This window comes from Chiloscyllium punctatum, chromosome 36 (genome assembly GCF_047496795.1).
Source record: "Chiloscyllium punctatum isolate Juve2018m chromosome 36, sChiPun1.3, whole genome shotgun sequence".
NCBI classification, from domain to species: Eukaryota; Metazoa; Chordata; class Chondrichthyes; order Orectolobiformes; family Hemiscylliidae; genus Chiloscyllium; species Chiloscyllium punctatum.
Window position 1 is genome coordinate 57331146 of NC_092774.1, and position 14782 is coordinate 57345927.

Below are 14782 nucleotides of genomic sequence, written 5' to 3' on the forward strand. Positions count from 1 at the left end.
CGAAGCACTGAGTCACCGTGACGCCCCTGAGTCACAGTGAAGTTATGGTTGTGGGGGGTGGTGGAGGCAATTGCAGTCCAGCAGAAAACAAAAACAGCTCACCTACTCTCCCACTGCACCCACTGTCAGAAGTGGCAGGAGGTTTAGTCCATGGGGTGACCCAAGGCAGAACACCGGTGGGACCTGATTGCTGGGAGCGTTGGTGCCCCCGCTGGTGCTTCCACAAGTTGCAGGAAAACATGAATCACTTCCCACACTCGTGCCAGCTGAAGGGTCTCTCCCCGCTGTGGACACACTGGTGCTTCAACAGGGCGGAGGAGCGGGTAAAGCCCTTCCCGCACTCGGGGCAGGAAAATGGCTTCTCTCCAGTGTGGACGGATTGGTGGTTAAGCAGGGCTGAGGAATTGCTGAAGGCCTTCCTTCACTTAGGGCAACTGAACGACCTCTCCCCCATGTGGATCCACGAGTGGGCCAGCAGGTCAGAGGAAAGAGCAAAGCCCTTCCTGCACTCGGGCCTCTCCTCAGTTTGGACCCACTGGTGTCTCAGCAGGTGGGAAGAACTGCAGAAGGCCATCTTGCTTTTGGGGCCAGAGAACTGACGTCCCTGGCGTGGGCCAACTGTTCCATCAGCATTGCAGAGGAATCACTAAAGGCCTTCCCGCGCTCAGGACAGCAGAAGGGCCTCTCCCCTCTGTTGACCCATAGGTGCTTCAGAACCCTTTCAAATTTCACATTTTCCTTCTGATAGGAGGGAGACGAGAATTGCACACAATATTCCAAAATTATTCCACAATATTCCAACGCCCTGTACAGCCACAACATAGCTTCCCAACTCCAACACTCAGTTAGAGGATTGGGAAAGTTTTCAAAACGCACAAAATAAAATAGGAAAGAATGGAAGGACAAACCGAATTTTTGAGAGTCAGCTTGGAAGCATCAATGAGAAATTGGCGGAATGGGTTTATTGGGTACCCTTTCTCCTTGAACACACTATATACGTCTTTCTCTTCTGCTCTTCGTAGTTTCTCTGTCCTGCAGTGTGTACTGGCTCGTTGAAATAATGTCCTGCTGCAGGTTCGTTTGTGGGTGTTGGGATGATTGCTTCTGTGATTAAGGACTTGGTTTGTGTGTGTTTTTTTTTCTGTCGACGCTAGTTTGAAGTTCCCCATTAACTGTTCGCTCTACTGTAACATCTAGGAATGGCACTCTGTTGCTGTTCTCCTCCTCTTCAAACCAGGAGCCCCCCTCAGGCCATAGTCTCACCACTTGGATCACCAATATACAGACTAATCAAAGACCCCCACTGAAGACTAAAACACCAAATCGAAGATTCGCACCATTCCAGTTACTCTATCCAAGAACTCTTGAACACCAAAGACACCAAGGTAGAAGAGGATGGAATAATGTTGTCCTTTGACGTACAGCCATGTTCACATCCATTAACATAAACGTGGCCAAAGAAAAATGAAGACACTACTCGAAGAACCAAAGACACAAACACCAAACAGCACCAACTTCATCAGCAAAGATAACACTATCAAGCTCGTGGAGCTGTGCCTTACCACCCACTTCATATTCAGTAACAAGCCCTACAAACAAATCAACGAAACACCCATGAAACCACAAGTATCAGGATTCCTAGCAGAAGCAATAATGCAGAGACTCGAACAAACAGCCCTTCCAACGATCCAATCCAAACTTTGGGTCCGCTCCAGCGATGATACTTTTGTCATCATAAAATGAAACAAATTAGAGGAAACATACAACACCATCAATAATATCCTGACTGTCATAAAATTCACAAAAGCGGAGAACAACAAGAAAGTGCTATTTCTAGATGTCACAGTAGAGCGAACAGTCAATGGTAAATTCAAAACAGCGTCTACAGGAAAATAACGCACGCGAACCAAGAACTTAACTACAGAAGCAAACATCCCTACACATATAAACAAATCTGCATCAGGATGCTATTTCAACGATCCACTACACACTGCAGCACCCAGGAACTATGAAGATCAATAAATAACTGCACAGCGCATTTCAGAAGAATTAGTAGCCAACAGACACGCAAAATATTGGTTCCCTGACCGGGAATCGAACCCGGGCCGCAGCGGTGAGAGGGCCGAATCCTAACCACTAGACCACCAGGGAGATATGCATGCACCGCGCTAGCTCTACTGAGAATTGCTTCTCTGCCCCGGAATCGACCCGTGCCGCGATGGTAAGAAGACTTTCACCTGTACAGCCACCAATGCAATTTTTTGTATCCATTGCTCCCGATGCGATCTCTACAACTTTGGGGAGACTGGAGAGTCAAGTCACATCTCCGGGACACCGGCACCAATCAACCCCATCGTCCTATGCCCAACATTTCAAACCCCCCCTCCCACTCTGCCAAGGACATACACGTCCTGGGCCTGCTTCACCGCCACCCCCTCCCCACCCGACGCCTGGAGGAAGAACACCTCATCTTCCACCTCAGAACACTTCAACCCCAGGGCATCAATGTGGACTTCACCAGCTTCCTCATTTCCCCTCCCCGCACCTTACTTCAGTTTTAAACTTCCAGCTCAACACTGACCTCATGACCTGTCCTACTTGCCAAGCTCCCTTCCCACCTATCCGCTCCACTCTCCTCTCTGACGTATCACCTCCATACCCACCACCATTCACCTATTTTACTCTTTGCTACCTTCGCCCCAGCACACCCCCCATCCCCAATTTATCTCTCCAACCTGGAGGCGTCCTACCTCTACTCCTGATGAAGGGCCTTTGCCCGAAACTTCGATTTTCCTGCTCCTCGGAAGCTGCTTGACCTGTTGTGCTTTTCCAGCACCACTCTGATCTAAACTCTGGCTTCCAGCATCTCCAATCCTCAGTTTTGCCTACCCAATAAACCCAGAGTGCCGATTTCTCATCAACAAAGTGACACAAGCAGACACAACGTGTGCAGAATCCCTAGCCGCAATACCTTACATTAAATACATCTGTTAAATGATGTCCAGACAACTCAAACCCCTCAGCATCATGGTAGCCCACAAACCTACCAACACACTTGAACAGCGGCTAATGAACCTGAAATACCCGATACAAACAACCAGCAAACGAATGTTAATTACAAAATACCATGCAAGGAAATATATACAAGAATTCTGCCGCACGGGTCTCTGTGGCAAGAAATGCTGGGATGAGATAAGGAAGATAATTTCAGCCAAAAAGAATTGACACTGACTGGACAGCCATTTAAAATCACCCCTGTCAGCCCAGGATGGAAGACCCGAAAGAATGAACATTTTTCTTATTTCCTGAAGATTTACAAAGCTGAGACTGGGTTTTGGTGTTTGTTGGCTTTCCACTCCCAGGAGCCGCAGTGGTTGGGGCGGTGAGTTGGGGAAAGTGAAATGTGCCCGTGAGCAGCGTGTGGGTCTCTTTCAGCTTCCCCTCCTCTGACAGCGCTGTGACTTGACTTTGATGTTCTCAGGAACAGTCACTGACGCGAGACAGTGAAAAGAGTCTCATTCCCGCAGATCGGGAATTCAAACCTTATGCCCGTTTCACGACAATGAGAAAGGTTATTTGGGGTGTGTGAAGAAGCTGTGAGCTGCATTTCAAACAGGTAGCTGGAGTCAGATGCGTCATCCATTGCGGCCCCGGCTCTGTGCGGACCTGACACCGCCATGCTGCAGAGTTCTGACGTTAACACGGACATGCGCAGCAATGGGAACATTCACAAGGTGAACAACCAAAGATAATCACCGTCACTGCTTCCCTTCCATAGTACAACTTTGTGAAGCAGTATCTTTCACTGGCAAATAAAACACCTTTGTCCTCAGCTGCCTGCTTCATTTCGATCACGACTTCACGCCCCTCATTGTTCTCGTCTCATTTCCAAATACTTGACTCACTGCCTCAAAAGCAGCTCTGTGGATATCTGCTTGTACCACCCTGACAGGCAGTGGGTTGCAGATTCCCGACCAGTCCTAACATGAGTGAAATATCTTTCACCTTCCACTGATTTGAATCTGAAAAAAGAAACCGGGGAACAGTCTCCCTTTCTTTTTGACGACATTTCTCATTTTGTAGTCGGCAGGCTTCACACCTGCGTGGGGAAATCGCAGTTTTTAAATCCTGATGTTCAGCAGCACAAGAAAACTGTAGGTCAGCAATCGTATTTCGAGAGTGTTACTTCCAGCTCTGGTAGTCCTGCTGGGTCACCAGAGAGGGAGGGAGAGAAGATGTCACATCTAAAAAGCAAACCGAAAAGTTTTTGTTTGTTCCGTCAGTTGAGTGGGTTCTGCACTCAGATGAGACTGGATACTGACTTTAATGGATCAGAATTGAACACTACAATGGAACACATTACATTTCAAGAGTGTTGAAAGGGCAAATCAAACTGTAACCTTGGAGAGATATGCTTCCATTTCTAACCTTGGGGAATCCAAATGAGACATTTTTACTGATCACTCCATTTCAGAGTGCTGCTCTTTCATCAGTTGGTCGTGGAAAATAAGATCATGATCACAGAATTTATTGCCAAATGAGTCCACGGTCATGGAGATGTCCTTCACTAAACAATTTTAGATTAAATCTTTCATATTTTAGAATGGGCTTCTGTTCTTTGGTACATTAATCCCAGAACTTGTTTTAAATTACCTTCAAGAACTTCATTTAAACGCAGAGCTTTTTGAACAACAATGCCAGTCTGACTCGATATTGGGACACAGACAGAATTCACACCTATTTTTAGAAAAGCTCTACATTTAAATAACTTTCTGAAATGTCTGATCTTTAACATCATGCTGATGACGTCCTTTTGTTCTTGGCCAATCTGGAGGAGTCCGTTCCTCGATTGATTCAAACAGTTAATTTATTTGGCAGTGTTTTGGGCTGCAGGATCAACTTTACAAAATCGGAAGGCGTGCCGATGTGGGGGGAGAATTAGTGGAGGTGCCTGATCATATTTCAAGTAACAATATGCAGAAATACACAGAGAAGGTAAGTGAATGATACGAATAGAGACACACGTTTACTAACTTTGTCGAACCAGCAGAGTGAAGGTGGGCCGCATGACGTCCGTCTGCGCTGTGACACATGCTGTGATTCAGTGTGAAATCACAGTTCGACCAACAGAATGTGGGAAGTGAGAAAAAAGTTTATATTTACACCGTCTCCATACGTCTCTGAAACAGCATATTACACGACAGCAGTGGAGGTCTTTGACACCAGTCTCGAACGTGTCTCCTTGAGCAGCTTCTCAGATGGCAATGAACCGGTGAAGTTGAAACACATGACTTGCTGTTTTTGTCCATTTCCTGCAGTAAAGAAACCAACAGCCGTGTAACAAAAGACTTTCTGCAGGATTGCTGTGTCAAGACAAATTCTGAACACCAAACAGGCTGCACAAAAATGCACTCATATCAATTTACCTGAGGGAAGAGTCTCCGGTGTCCATTTCTCTCTGTCCCGACAGCGCAGAATCTTTCTATCTCTCCATTAACAGGACCTTTGGAACAAGTTCAAAGTTGCCCATTTCCTACAAATGACGGTAACTGACTTCTCCTGCCTCACGTAATAGTGAGAGAGAGCAGAAGAGTGAATAGGCTCTGCCTTCCACCAGCACAGCTTGTAAGTAGAAACGAAATGGTTCAATTATCCACCAGTGGAGACAGCCTGGCTCCTTGGGACGGGACAAACAGCAGCGTCCTGAAAACAGAGAGACAGAAAGAGAAGCGGATGGTCTTGAAACTCTTTGCTGCTTGTAATTCTGGGAGCAATGTACAATGTATTTCGTACTGAGCAACTCCCAGTTGCTTTTGGAGGCGAGCACTCACATGGTATTTGGCTTGTTGGTCTCGGGGTATGATGCGAGCTTTGGGTTTTTGAGCTTATACAGAAGTGTGGGAGGTGCCGGGCTCCAATCCCAGGAGAACCTTAATTTCTTAAATTGACCTGAGCAAAAATGCCGGGTCAGTTTTCTCAAAAAGCCGCTTCGTTAAATCAGATCGGACTGCCTGAATTAGGAATGGGACAGAGGTACCATTGCAGTGAACACGGCGAAGGGAAACACTTGCTCAAAGTGAAAACAAGTATTGCAGAGTTTTTGCCCGCGTAATTCGAATGAATCCTCCACCTGTATTACGCTCAATCCTGAGGGTGTTACTTCAGGAAGCGGGGAAGTGAAGTCATTGCAGACAGCACTGAATTGGTTGAAATGAATGGTGCCGTGCATGAGGAATGTCAGTCATGAAGGTAGATTGGAAAGTTGGGGCAGTTCTCTTTGGTGAACAGAGGGCTGAAAGCTGGTCTGATTGAATTTTCCACGTAAGGAGGGTTTTAGACAGAGGAAATAATGCAATGAAAATGCTCCCAGGCCGAAAAGGATCAAGAACGATTTGGCAGAGATTGAAAGTCATCAGGAAAATAAGCAAAAGTGACATTAGGAAGACCGTTTAAGCACAGGGAGTGGGGTCAGTAAGTTCCTGTATGACAGTGATCAAGGGGTAGATTCAATGGACACAAAAGGGAATTCGGTGGGCATGTTCAATGTAACAATGTGCAGATTTACAGGGAGAAGGCGACAGAATGAGACACTTATTTACATATTGTGTTGAACCAGCAGAGCTAATAGAACATAGAACAGAGAACAATACAGCACAGAACAGGCCCTTCGGCCCACGATGTTGTGCCGAACTTCTATCCTAGATTAAGCACCCATCCATGTACCTATCCAAATGCCGCTTAAAGGTCGCCAATGAATCTGACTCTACCACTCCCTCGGGCAGCGCATTCCATGCCCCCACCACTCTCTGGGTAAAGAACCCACCCCTGACATCTCCCATACCTTCCACCCTTCACCTTAAATTTATGTCCCCTTGTACCCGGGGAAAAAGTTTCTGACTGTCTACTCTATCTATTCCTCTGATCATCTTATAAACCTCTATCAAGTCACCCCTCATCCTTCGCCGTTCCAACGAGAAAAGGCCGAGAACTCTCAACCTATCCTCGTATGACCTACACTTCATTCCAGGCAACATCCTGGTAAATCTTCTCTGCACACTCTCCAAAGCTTCCACATCTTTCCTAAAGTGAGGCGACCAGAACTGCACACAGTACTCCAAATGTGGCCTAACCAAAGTCCTGTACAGCTGCAACATCACCTCACGACTCTTGAATTCAATCCCTCTGCTAATGAACGATAATACTCCATAGGCCTTCTTACAAACTCTATCCACCTGAGTGGCAACCTTCAAAGATCTATGTACATAGACCCCAAGATCCCTCTGTTCCTCCACCTGACCAAGAACCCTACCATTAACCCTGTATTCCGCATTCTTATTTGTTCTTCCAAAATGGACAACCTCACACTTGGCAGGGTTGAACTCCATCTGCCACTCCTCAGCCCAGCTCTGCATCATATCTAAGTCCCTCTGCAGCCGACAACAGCCCTCCTCACTGTCCACAACTCCACCTATCTTTGTATCATCTGCAAATTTACTGACCCACCCTTCGACTCCCTCCTCTAAGTCATTAATAAAAATTACAAACAGCAGAGGACCCAGAACTGATCCCTGCGGAACTCCACTTGTAACTGGACGCCATGCTGAATATTTACCATCTACCACCACTCTCTGACTTCGACCGGTTAGCCAGTTTTCTATCCAATTGGCCAAATTCCCTCTATCCCATGCCTCCTGACTTTCCGCATAAGCCTACCATGGGGAACCTTATCAAATGCCTTACTAAAATCCATGTACACTACATCCACTGCTCTACCCTCATCCACATGCTTGGTCACCTCCTCGAAGAATTCAATAAGACTTGTAAGGCAAGACCTACCCTTCACAAATCCGTGCTGGCTGTCCCTAATCAAGCAGTGTCTTTCCAGATACTCGTAAATCCTATCCCTCAGTACCCTTTCCATTACTTTGCCTACCACAGAAGTAAGACTAACTGGCCTGTAATTCCCGGGGTTATCCCTATTCCCTTTTTTGAACAGGGGCACAACATTCGCTACTCTCCAGTCCCCTGGTACCACCCCAGTTGCCAGTGAAGACGAGTTTTCTATCCAATTGGCCAAATTTCCCTCTATCCCATGCCTCCTGACTTTCCGCATAAGCCTACCATGGGGAGCTAAGGTGGGCTGCATGGCCTCAGTCTGTGCTGTCACACATTTCGTGATTCTGAGTGAAATCGGAGTTGGACCAACAGAACGTGGAAAATTTGACAACGGGTATATTCTGCCCAACAGGATATTCCATCACAGCAATGAAGGTGTTTTGACAACATTATTGAAGGTACATGCCACAATGCAGATTCAAAACCGAGTAATCCTTTGAATCACTGAGTAATTTGTTTAGTTATGCAGTTGAGGTGAGCGGAGTTACGCATTGGGAGCCACTCCAGTTGATAGGTCGAAGCCATTTTCTCCTGTGTGACAGTCCCACCAGCACTCCAATTTGCTGTGCTTCCAGTTAGTAGATGCAGATTACTATCCCATACTGATACACGTGCCACGATGACCCATCTGTGGTGATAAGCTTGTGAAGGGCTGAGTGCACTTCTCCTGTTCTCTGTCTGGCTGCTATGATCCGAATCATCAAACCTCTCTTCTCCGAGATAGGAATAAATTGGTGAAGGTGAAACACATCAGTTGCGGAGTGTTCCATGCGCAGGAGGCCCTGCAGTAATTCCCCACGCTGTTTCACACAGCAACATCCTCTCGGTGAGTTACACTTGGCAAAAAAAAAATCGATTGATCCAAATCAGTGTCTGCCATTGGATTTTACTGACACCGTTTATAAAATTCAGGCTCACCGTTAATATGGAGAGAGGCCGTCAGACTGTAGTTTCCGCTCCTTCTGTTGAATAAAGATAATTTTAACTGTGTCCAGTGAGAGGAAAGGACTTGCTGTTGGTGGGAAACATTTCTATCTGAACTCGCGGTCACTCTCCTGATAGATTGAAACATTAAGCTGGGAATCTCTGGATTATGTTGTAAAAATATCGGTATTATGTTATTCACACCGCGCTGTCACCAACTGAACGAAGCGGCTGCCCAGAGGGAGGCGGCTCTGTTTAAATCCCGTGATGAACTGGGGGAGCTGAGCATTTACCTAAACAATGGGCACACCACCTCCCTGACACCGTGTTCACAAATCAAACTGACAGCAAAGCTTCACGTGTGTTCGAAAGTTTCCATAAAGAAGATTTGCCTCAACAGATATCCGGAATGAACGTGCTCCTTTCTTGATTTGAAATGTAAGAAGTCGAAGTCAGTGAGCCTGATGTGATTGGAATACGTAACCTTCTGATGTGGAGTCAGATGCGCTACCCTTGCGCCACAAGCTCACGGATGACCCATCGCTTCTGTTCATGCTTAAGGAAAGTGATCGCACGACAATGATTTTACGTGATTAATAACAGCGGAGATCAACAGTTTATGTCTGTTCTGTCTCTCCCCTCTCTCCTCCTGCCTGTCGAAACAATTTCCAACTCTACCTCAATAAAAAGGTGAAAGAATTGCGGATGCTGTATATCAGAAACAAAAAAAAACAGGAGTTGCCGGTGAACCTTCCACAGAACTGATGGTGATCGGGAAAACTTTGGTTTATTTGCAGGAGATATTGTGGGAGGAAGGCGGATGCAGTAAATGATAGATCAGGATAGAGCCCATATATATGTACACGTATTTAGTTTAAGATTAGATTATATTTGAATGAAGTTTCCTCTAAACACACCTGAGCCTATCTGGCTGCATGAGGGATTTCAGGTTTCTGTGTGCTGGGTATTATGTGATCAGCAGGCATCTGGCAAACTACACGAACTGCCACCTATGTTATGTTCGTTTAAGTGTACTGAAAATGACCACTAATTTTGTGTTTTTTTTTTCGCAGGAAGACGTGCCCGAAAGAAATCTGAAAACAAATGATACATCAACTTCTGACAGAGACGCTTGATTCATTGGGACTTGAATATCAGCAGCCATTCCAATCAAGAAGACATAGTTGCTTTTGTTTGCTTGAGAGATTTTGGACACTAGTGTGGCAGGAAGTATACTGAGACACCGAGTGAGGGAGATTCAGTGTGCTGACTGTGAAAAGTGCTTTACACCATTTACTCAGCTTGGGGGAATCAAAGTCTCATCCCTGACGGTGGGGATAGACTATGTCCTCTTTCTGATTGTAATTTCAAACCCAGACCAACACAAGGAAAGCTCCCCCAATGGGGAAACTGTGGAAATGTGGGGACTGAGGGAAAGGATTCCCTTCCCCATCCGTGTTGGAAACCCACAGATGTCTTCACAGCGGGGAGAGGCCATTCACCAGCTCAGTGTGCAGGAAGGGCTTCAGTCGGATCAGCCATCTGGAGACGCACGAGTGGGTCCACAAGTGAGAGAAGCCATTCACGTGCCCCATGTACGGGAGGGGGTTCACTCAGTCAGCTGCACTGCTGACCCACCAGTGGGTCCACACCGGAGAGAGGCCGTTCACCTGCTGTCAGCACCTGCTCCTCCCACCTGCGGAGGCACCAGCGCGTTCACGTGCCATCGCAGGGGGGATGGAAGGAGCGATGGCCGAGCGCCGCTGACAACCCAGCTCTGGGGAATCCCAGGTTCGAATCCCGTCGCGGCAGATGGCAGAATTGGGATTCGGTCAGTAATCTGAACTTCAGAATCTAAGGATGAAACCATTTTCAGAGGGCAAAAACCCACCTGATTCACTCATGTCCTTTTCAATGATAGAAACTGCCGTTGGGGAATAGGATTCACTCAGTCGTCCCAGCTGCATGCTTTACCCGGCTGTACGAAGGATCCAGTTACAAAGGGACAACTCAACTGACCAATAAAAATAAAAGTGTGGTTGGAGGAGTGGGGGTGAGTGTGTGCACTTTGAGGTTGAGGTGTTTTTGTTTTAAGAAAAGCTACTTTTTGTACGCCTTGTGATGTGGAGATCTGAAGCTGCAACAAAGTTGGGTCGCAGTAAAGGTTACCGGAAATTACAGTCAGGCTTAAACTCTCATTGAAAGCTGGGAGATCCAACAGCTTCTCATTTCTTTCAGCCACCAGCACCGAGTTTCCAATGTCGTGTCTCAGAAGGAACAGTGAATGAGTAGATGGTATTGTTCGAAATTGTAAATTTTTTAGGACTACAGGTTTATTGTTTCATTGGCATTGCAAAGTTTACTGGCAACAGTGGGAGGTGCGTGCTGTATTCACTTGAAACAAAGTTTTAAAATGACAGAAACACCAGGGTAGAGTCCAACAGGTTTGTTTGGAAGCACTAGGTTTTGGAGCGCTGTTCCTTCATCAGCTCGCTGTTGAGTGGGATGGTAAGACACAGAATATATAGTAAAAGATTATAGTGTCATGCAACAGAAATGATATATTGAAGAAACCTGTGAAGTCTTTAATCTTTTAAAATGGGTTGCAGATTTCGGTTCATTAAACTGTAAATCCCAGAATTTCTTTTTAGTAACATTCTCCAGGTAACTTAATGTTTTATAAAGGGAGGTGACACCTCAGGTCAGACAACGCATGAGAGCTGTGAGGTTAGAGTCTGTCTGTATCCCAGTCTTGAGTCAGATTTTTTCTATTTCCAAACATATAATCCTGCAAATGCAATTCACCCCAAAGACTTCTACATGTGAGTGAATTCATGAGACAGAGCGCCTGTGTGTTTGTGCGCGCATGCTGGGTAAAGTGTGTGTGTGATGGAGTATAATTGTGTGAGAAGGTGAGTGCATGAATGAGAGTGTGAGGGGTGTATCAATGTGTGTCTGAGAGAGAGCCTGTCGATCAGAGAGGGTCTGTTCGACCGTGTGAGTACGTGTGTGTGTTGTGTGTGTGTTGTGTGTGTGTGTGTGTGTGTGTGTGAGAGAGAGAGAGAGAGAGATAGGGTTTGTATGTATTGTGTAGCTGGGTCTCCTGTCGTGAGACATGAATCCAAGGTTTCAGCTGAGGTCATTCTTGTGTGTTCCAAACTTGTTATCAGCCTCTGCTGGGCCACGAGACATGATTTAGCAGTTAAGCAGTTTCCCAACACACACTGGAGAGGGCAAGGTGAAGGGCTTTTGTCTGAAACGTTGATTTTCCTGCTCCTTGGATGTTGCCTGACCTGCTGTGCTTTTTCAACACCACACTCTCGACTCTGATCTCCAGCATCTGCAGTTCTCACTTTCTCCTCATGGGCGAGATGGGATTTGTCTTTTATTCACTCATTCACTCTTACAGCCTATCCTTGGTTGTGGCCCAACTGTGCATCCTGAAGAAGGGCTTATGCCAGAAACGTCGATTCTCCTGTTCCTTGGATGCTTCCTGACCTGCTGCACTTTTCCAGCAACACATTTTCAGCTCTGATCGCCAGCATCTGCAGTCCTCACTTTCTCCTCAGAGAATAGGGGCCCTCAAAGATCAGAAAGCCGGCCTTTGTGTGGAGCCACAGACAATGGGGGAGACACTAAATGAATATTTTGCATCAGTATTTACTGTGGAAAAGAATATGGAAGATATCGACTGAAGGGAAATAGATGGTGACACCTTGCAAAATGTCCAGATTACAGAGAAAGAAGTGCTGGATGTCTTGAAACGGTTAAAGATGGATAAATCCCCAGGACCTGATCAGGTGTAACCAAGAACTCTGTGGGAAGCTAGAGAAGTGATTGCTGGGCCTCTTGCTGAGTTATTTGTATCATCGATAGTCACAGGTGAGGTGCCGGAAGACTGGAGGTTGGCAAATGTGGTGCCACTGTTTAAGAAGGGCGGTAAAGACAGTCCAGGGAACTATAGACCGGTGAGCCTGACCACGGTGGTGGGAAAGTTGTTGGAGGGAATCCTGAGGGGCAGGATGTACATGTATTTGGAAATTCAAGGACTGATTCGGGATCGTCAACATGGCTTTGTGCATCGGAATTCATGTCTCAGAAACTTGATTGAGTTTTTTGAAGAAGTAACAAAGAAGATTGATGAGGGCAGAGCAGTAGATGTGATCTATCTGGGCATCAGTAAGGCGTTCGACAAGATTCCCCATGGGAAATTGATTAGCAAGTTTAGATCTCAGGGAAAACGAGCCATTTGGATACAGAACTGGCTCAAAGGTAGAAGGCAGAGGGTGGTGGTAGAGGGCTGCTTTTTTCCGGCTGGAGGCCTGTGATCAGTGGAGTGCCACAAGGATCAGTGCTGGGCCCTCTGCTTTTTGTCATTTACATAAATGATTTGGATGCGAGTATAAAAGGTAAGTTAGTAAGTTTTCAGATGACACCAAAATTGGAGGTGTAGTGGACAGCAAAGAGGGTTACCTCAGATTACAACAGGATCTGGACCAGATGGGCCAAGGAGCTAAGAAGTGGCAGATGGAGTTTAATTCAGATAAATGTGAGGTGCTGCATTTTGGGAAAGCAAATCTTAGCAGGACTTATACAATTAATCGTAAGGTCCTAGGGAGTGTTGCTGAACACAAAGAGACCTTGGAGTGCAGGTTCATAGCTCCTTAAAATTGGAGTCGCAGGTAGACAGTATAGTGAAGAAGGCGTTTGGTATGCTTTACTTTATTGGTCAGTGTATTGAGTATAGCATTTGGGCGGTCATGTTGCGGCTGTACAGGGCATTGGTTAGGCCACTGTTGGAATATTGCGTGCAATTCTGGTCTCCTTCCTGTCGGAAAGATGTTGTGAAACTTGAAAGGGTTCAGAAAGATTTACAAGGATATTGCCAGGGTTGGAGGGAGAGGCTGAACAGACTGGGGCTGTTTTCCCTGGCGCATCAGAGGCTGAGTGGTGACCTTATAGATGTTTACAAAATTATGAGGGGCATGGATAGAATAAATAGGCAAAGGTTTTTCTCTGGGATCGGGGAGTTCAGAACTAGAGGGCATAGGTTTAGGGTGAGAGGGGAAAGATAGAAATGAGAGCGAAGGAGCAACTGAATCACGCAGAGGGTGGTACGTGTATGGAATGAGCTGCCAGAGGAAACGGTGGAGGCTGGTACAATTGCCACATTTAACAGGCATTTGGATGGGAATATGAATAGGAAGAGTTTGGAGGGATATGGGCTGGGTGCTGGCAGGTGGGACTAGATTGGGTTGTGATATCTGGTCGGCATGGATGGGTTAGACTAAAGGGTCTGTTTCCATGCTGGACATCTCTGTGACTGTATGATTTTGTTTGGCAGCTCAACGTTTGTATATCTATTCCCCAGGGTGGAGGAAGTCCAAAACTGGAGGTGTTTAGGCTGAGAGGGAAAAGGTTTAAAAGGGACCAAACGGGGTAACTTTTTCACGCAGAGCGTGACATGCGTTTGGAATAAGCTGCCAGAAGCAGTGGTCGAGGCTGGTAGGATTACAACATTTAAAAGGCATCTGGATGGAGGTATGAATAGGAAGGGCTGAGAGAGATATGGGCCAAATGCTGGCAAATGGATCACTAGGTTAATTTAGGAAATGTTGTCGGCGTGGATCGAAAGGTTTGTTTCTGTTCTCTGCAACTCTATGACTGTATTTCTACATATTCTGAACCAATTTCACAAGACTAGGAATAGGCCATTCCAAGTTTACAGGCTGTCCTCAATTGTGGCCTAACTGCGCAGATTTCAATGCAAGTTTCAGAAAGATGTCTGGAGCATTTTTTTAAACATTTGAATGTGCTTTCAGACATTACTGATGTTTCTGAATACATCATTTTAGGTATTCTCGATGTTAAAGGTTAGCCATTTCTCACGCTTCCCTTCCCCACCCCCACCCCAGGTCGCCATCACCATCCATTCTCTCTCTCTATCATTAGAAGGGGTTGA

At 46.2% G+C, this 14782-nt stretch overlaps 1 non-coding gene across 1 annotated transcript; it reads right to left on the reverse strand.

Annotated features, from left to right (window-relative positions):
• Positions 1 to 2079: 2079 nt before the first annotated feature.
• trnae-cuc (transfer RNA glutamic acid (anticodon CUC)) lies at positions 2080 to 2151 on the reverse strand. The gene has a single exon. It is a non-coding gene; the product is annotated as a tRNA-Glu (tRNA).
• Positions 2152 to 14782: the final 12631 nt, after the last annotated feature.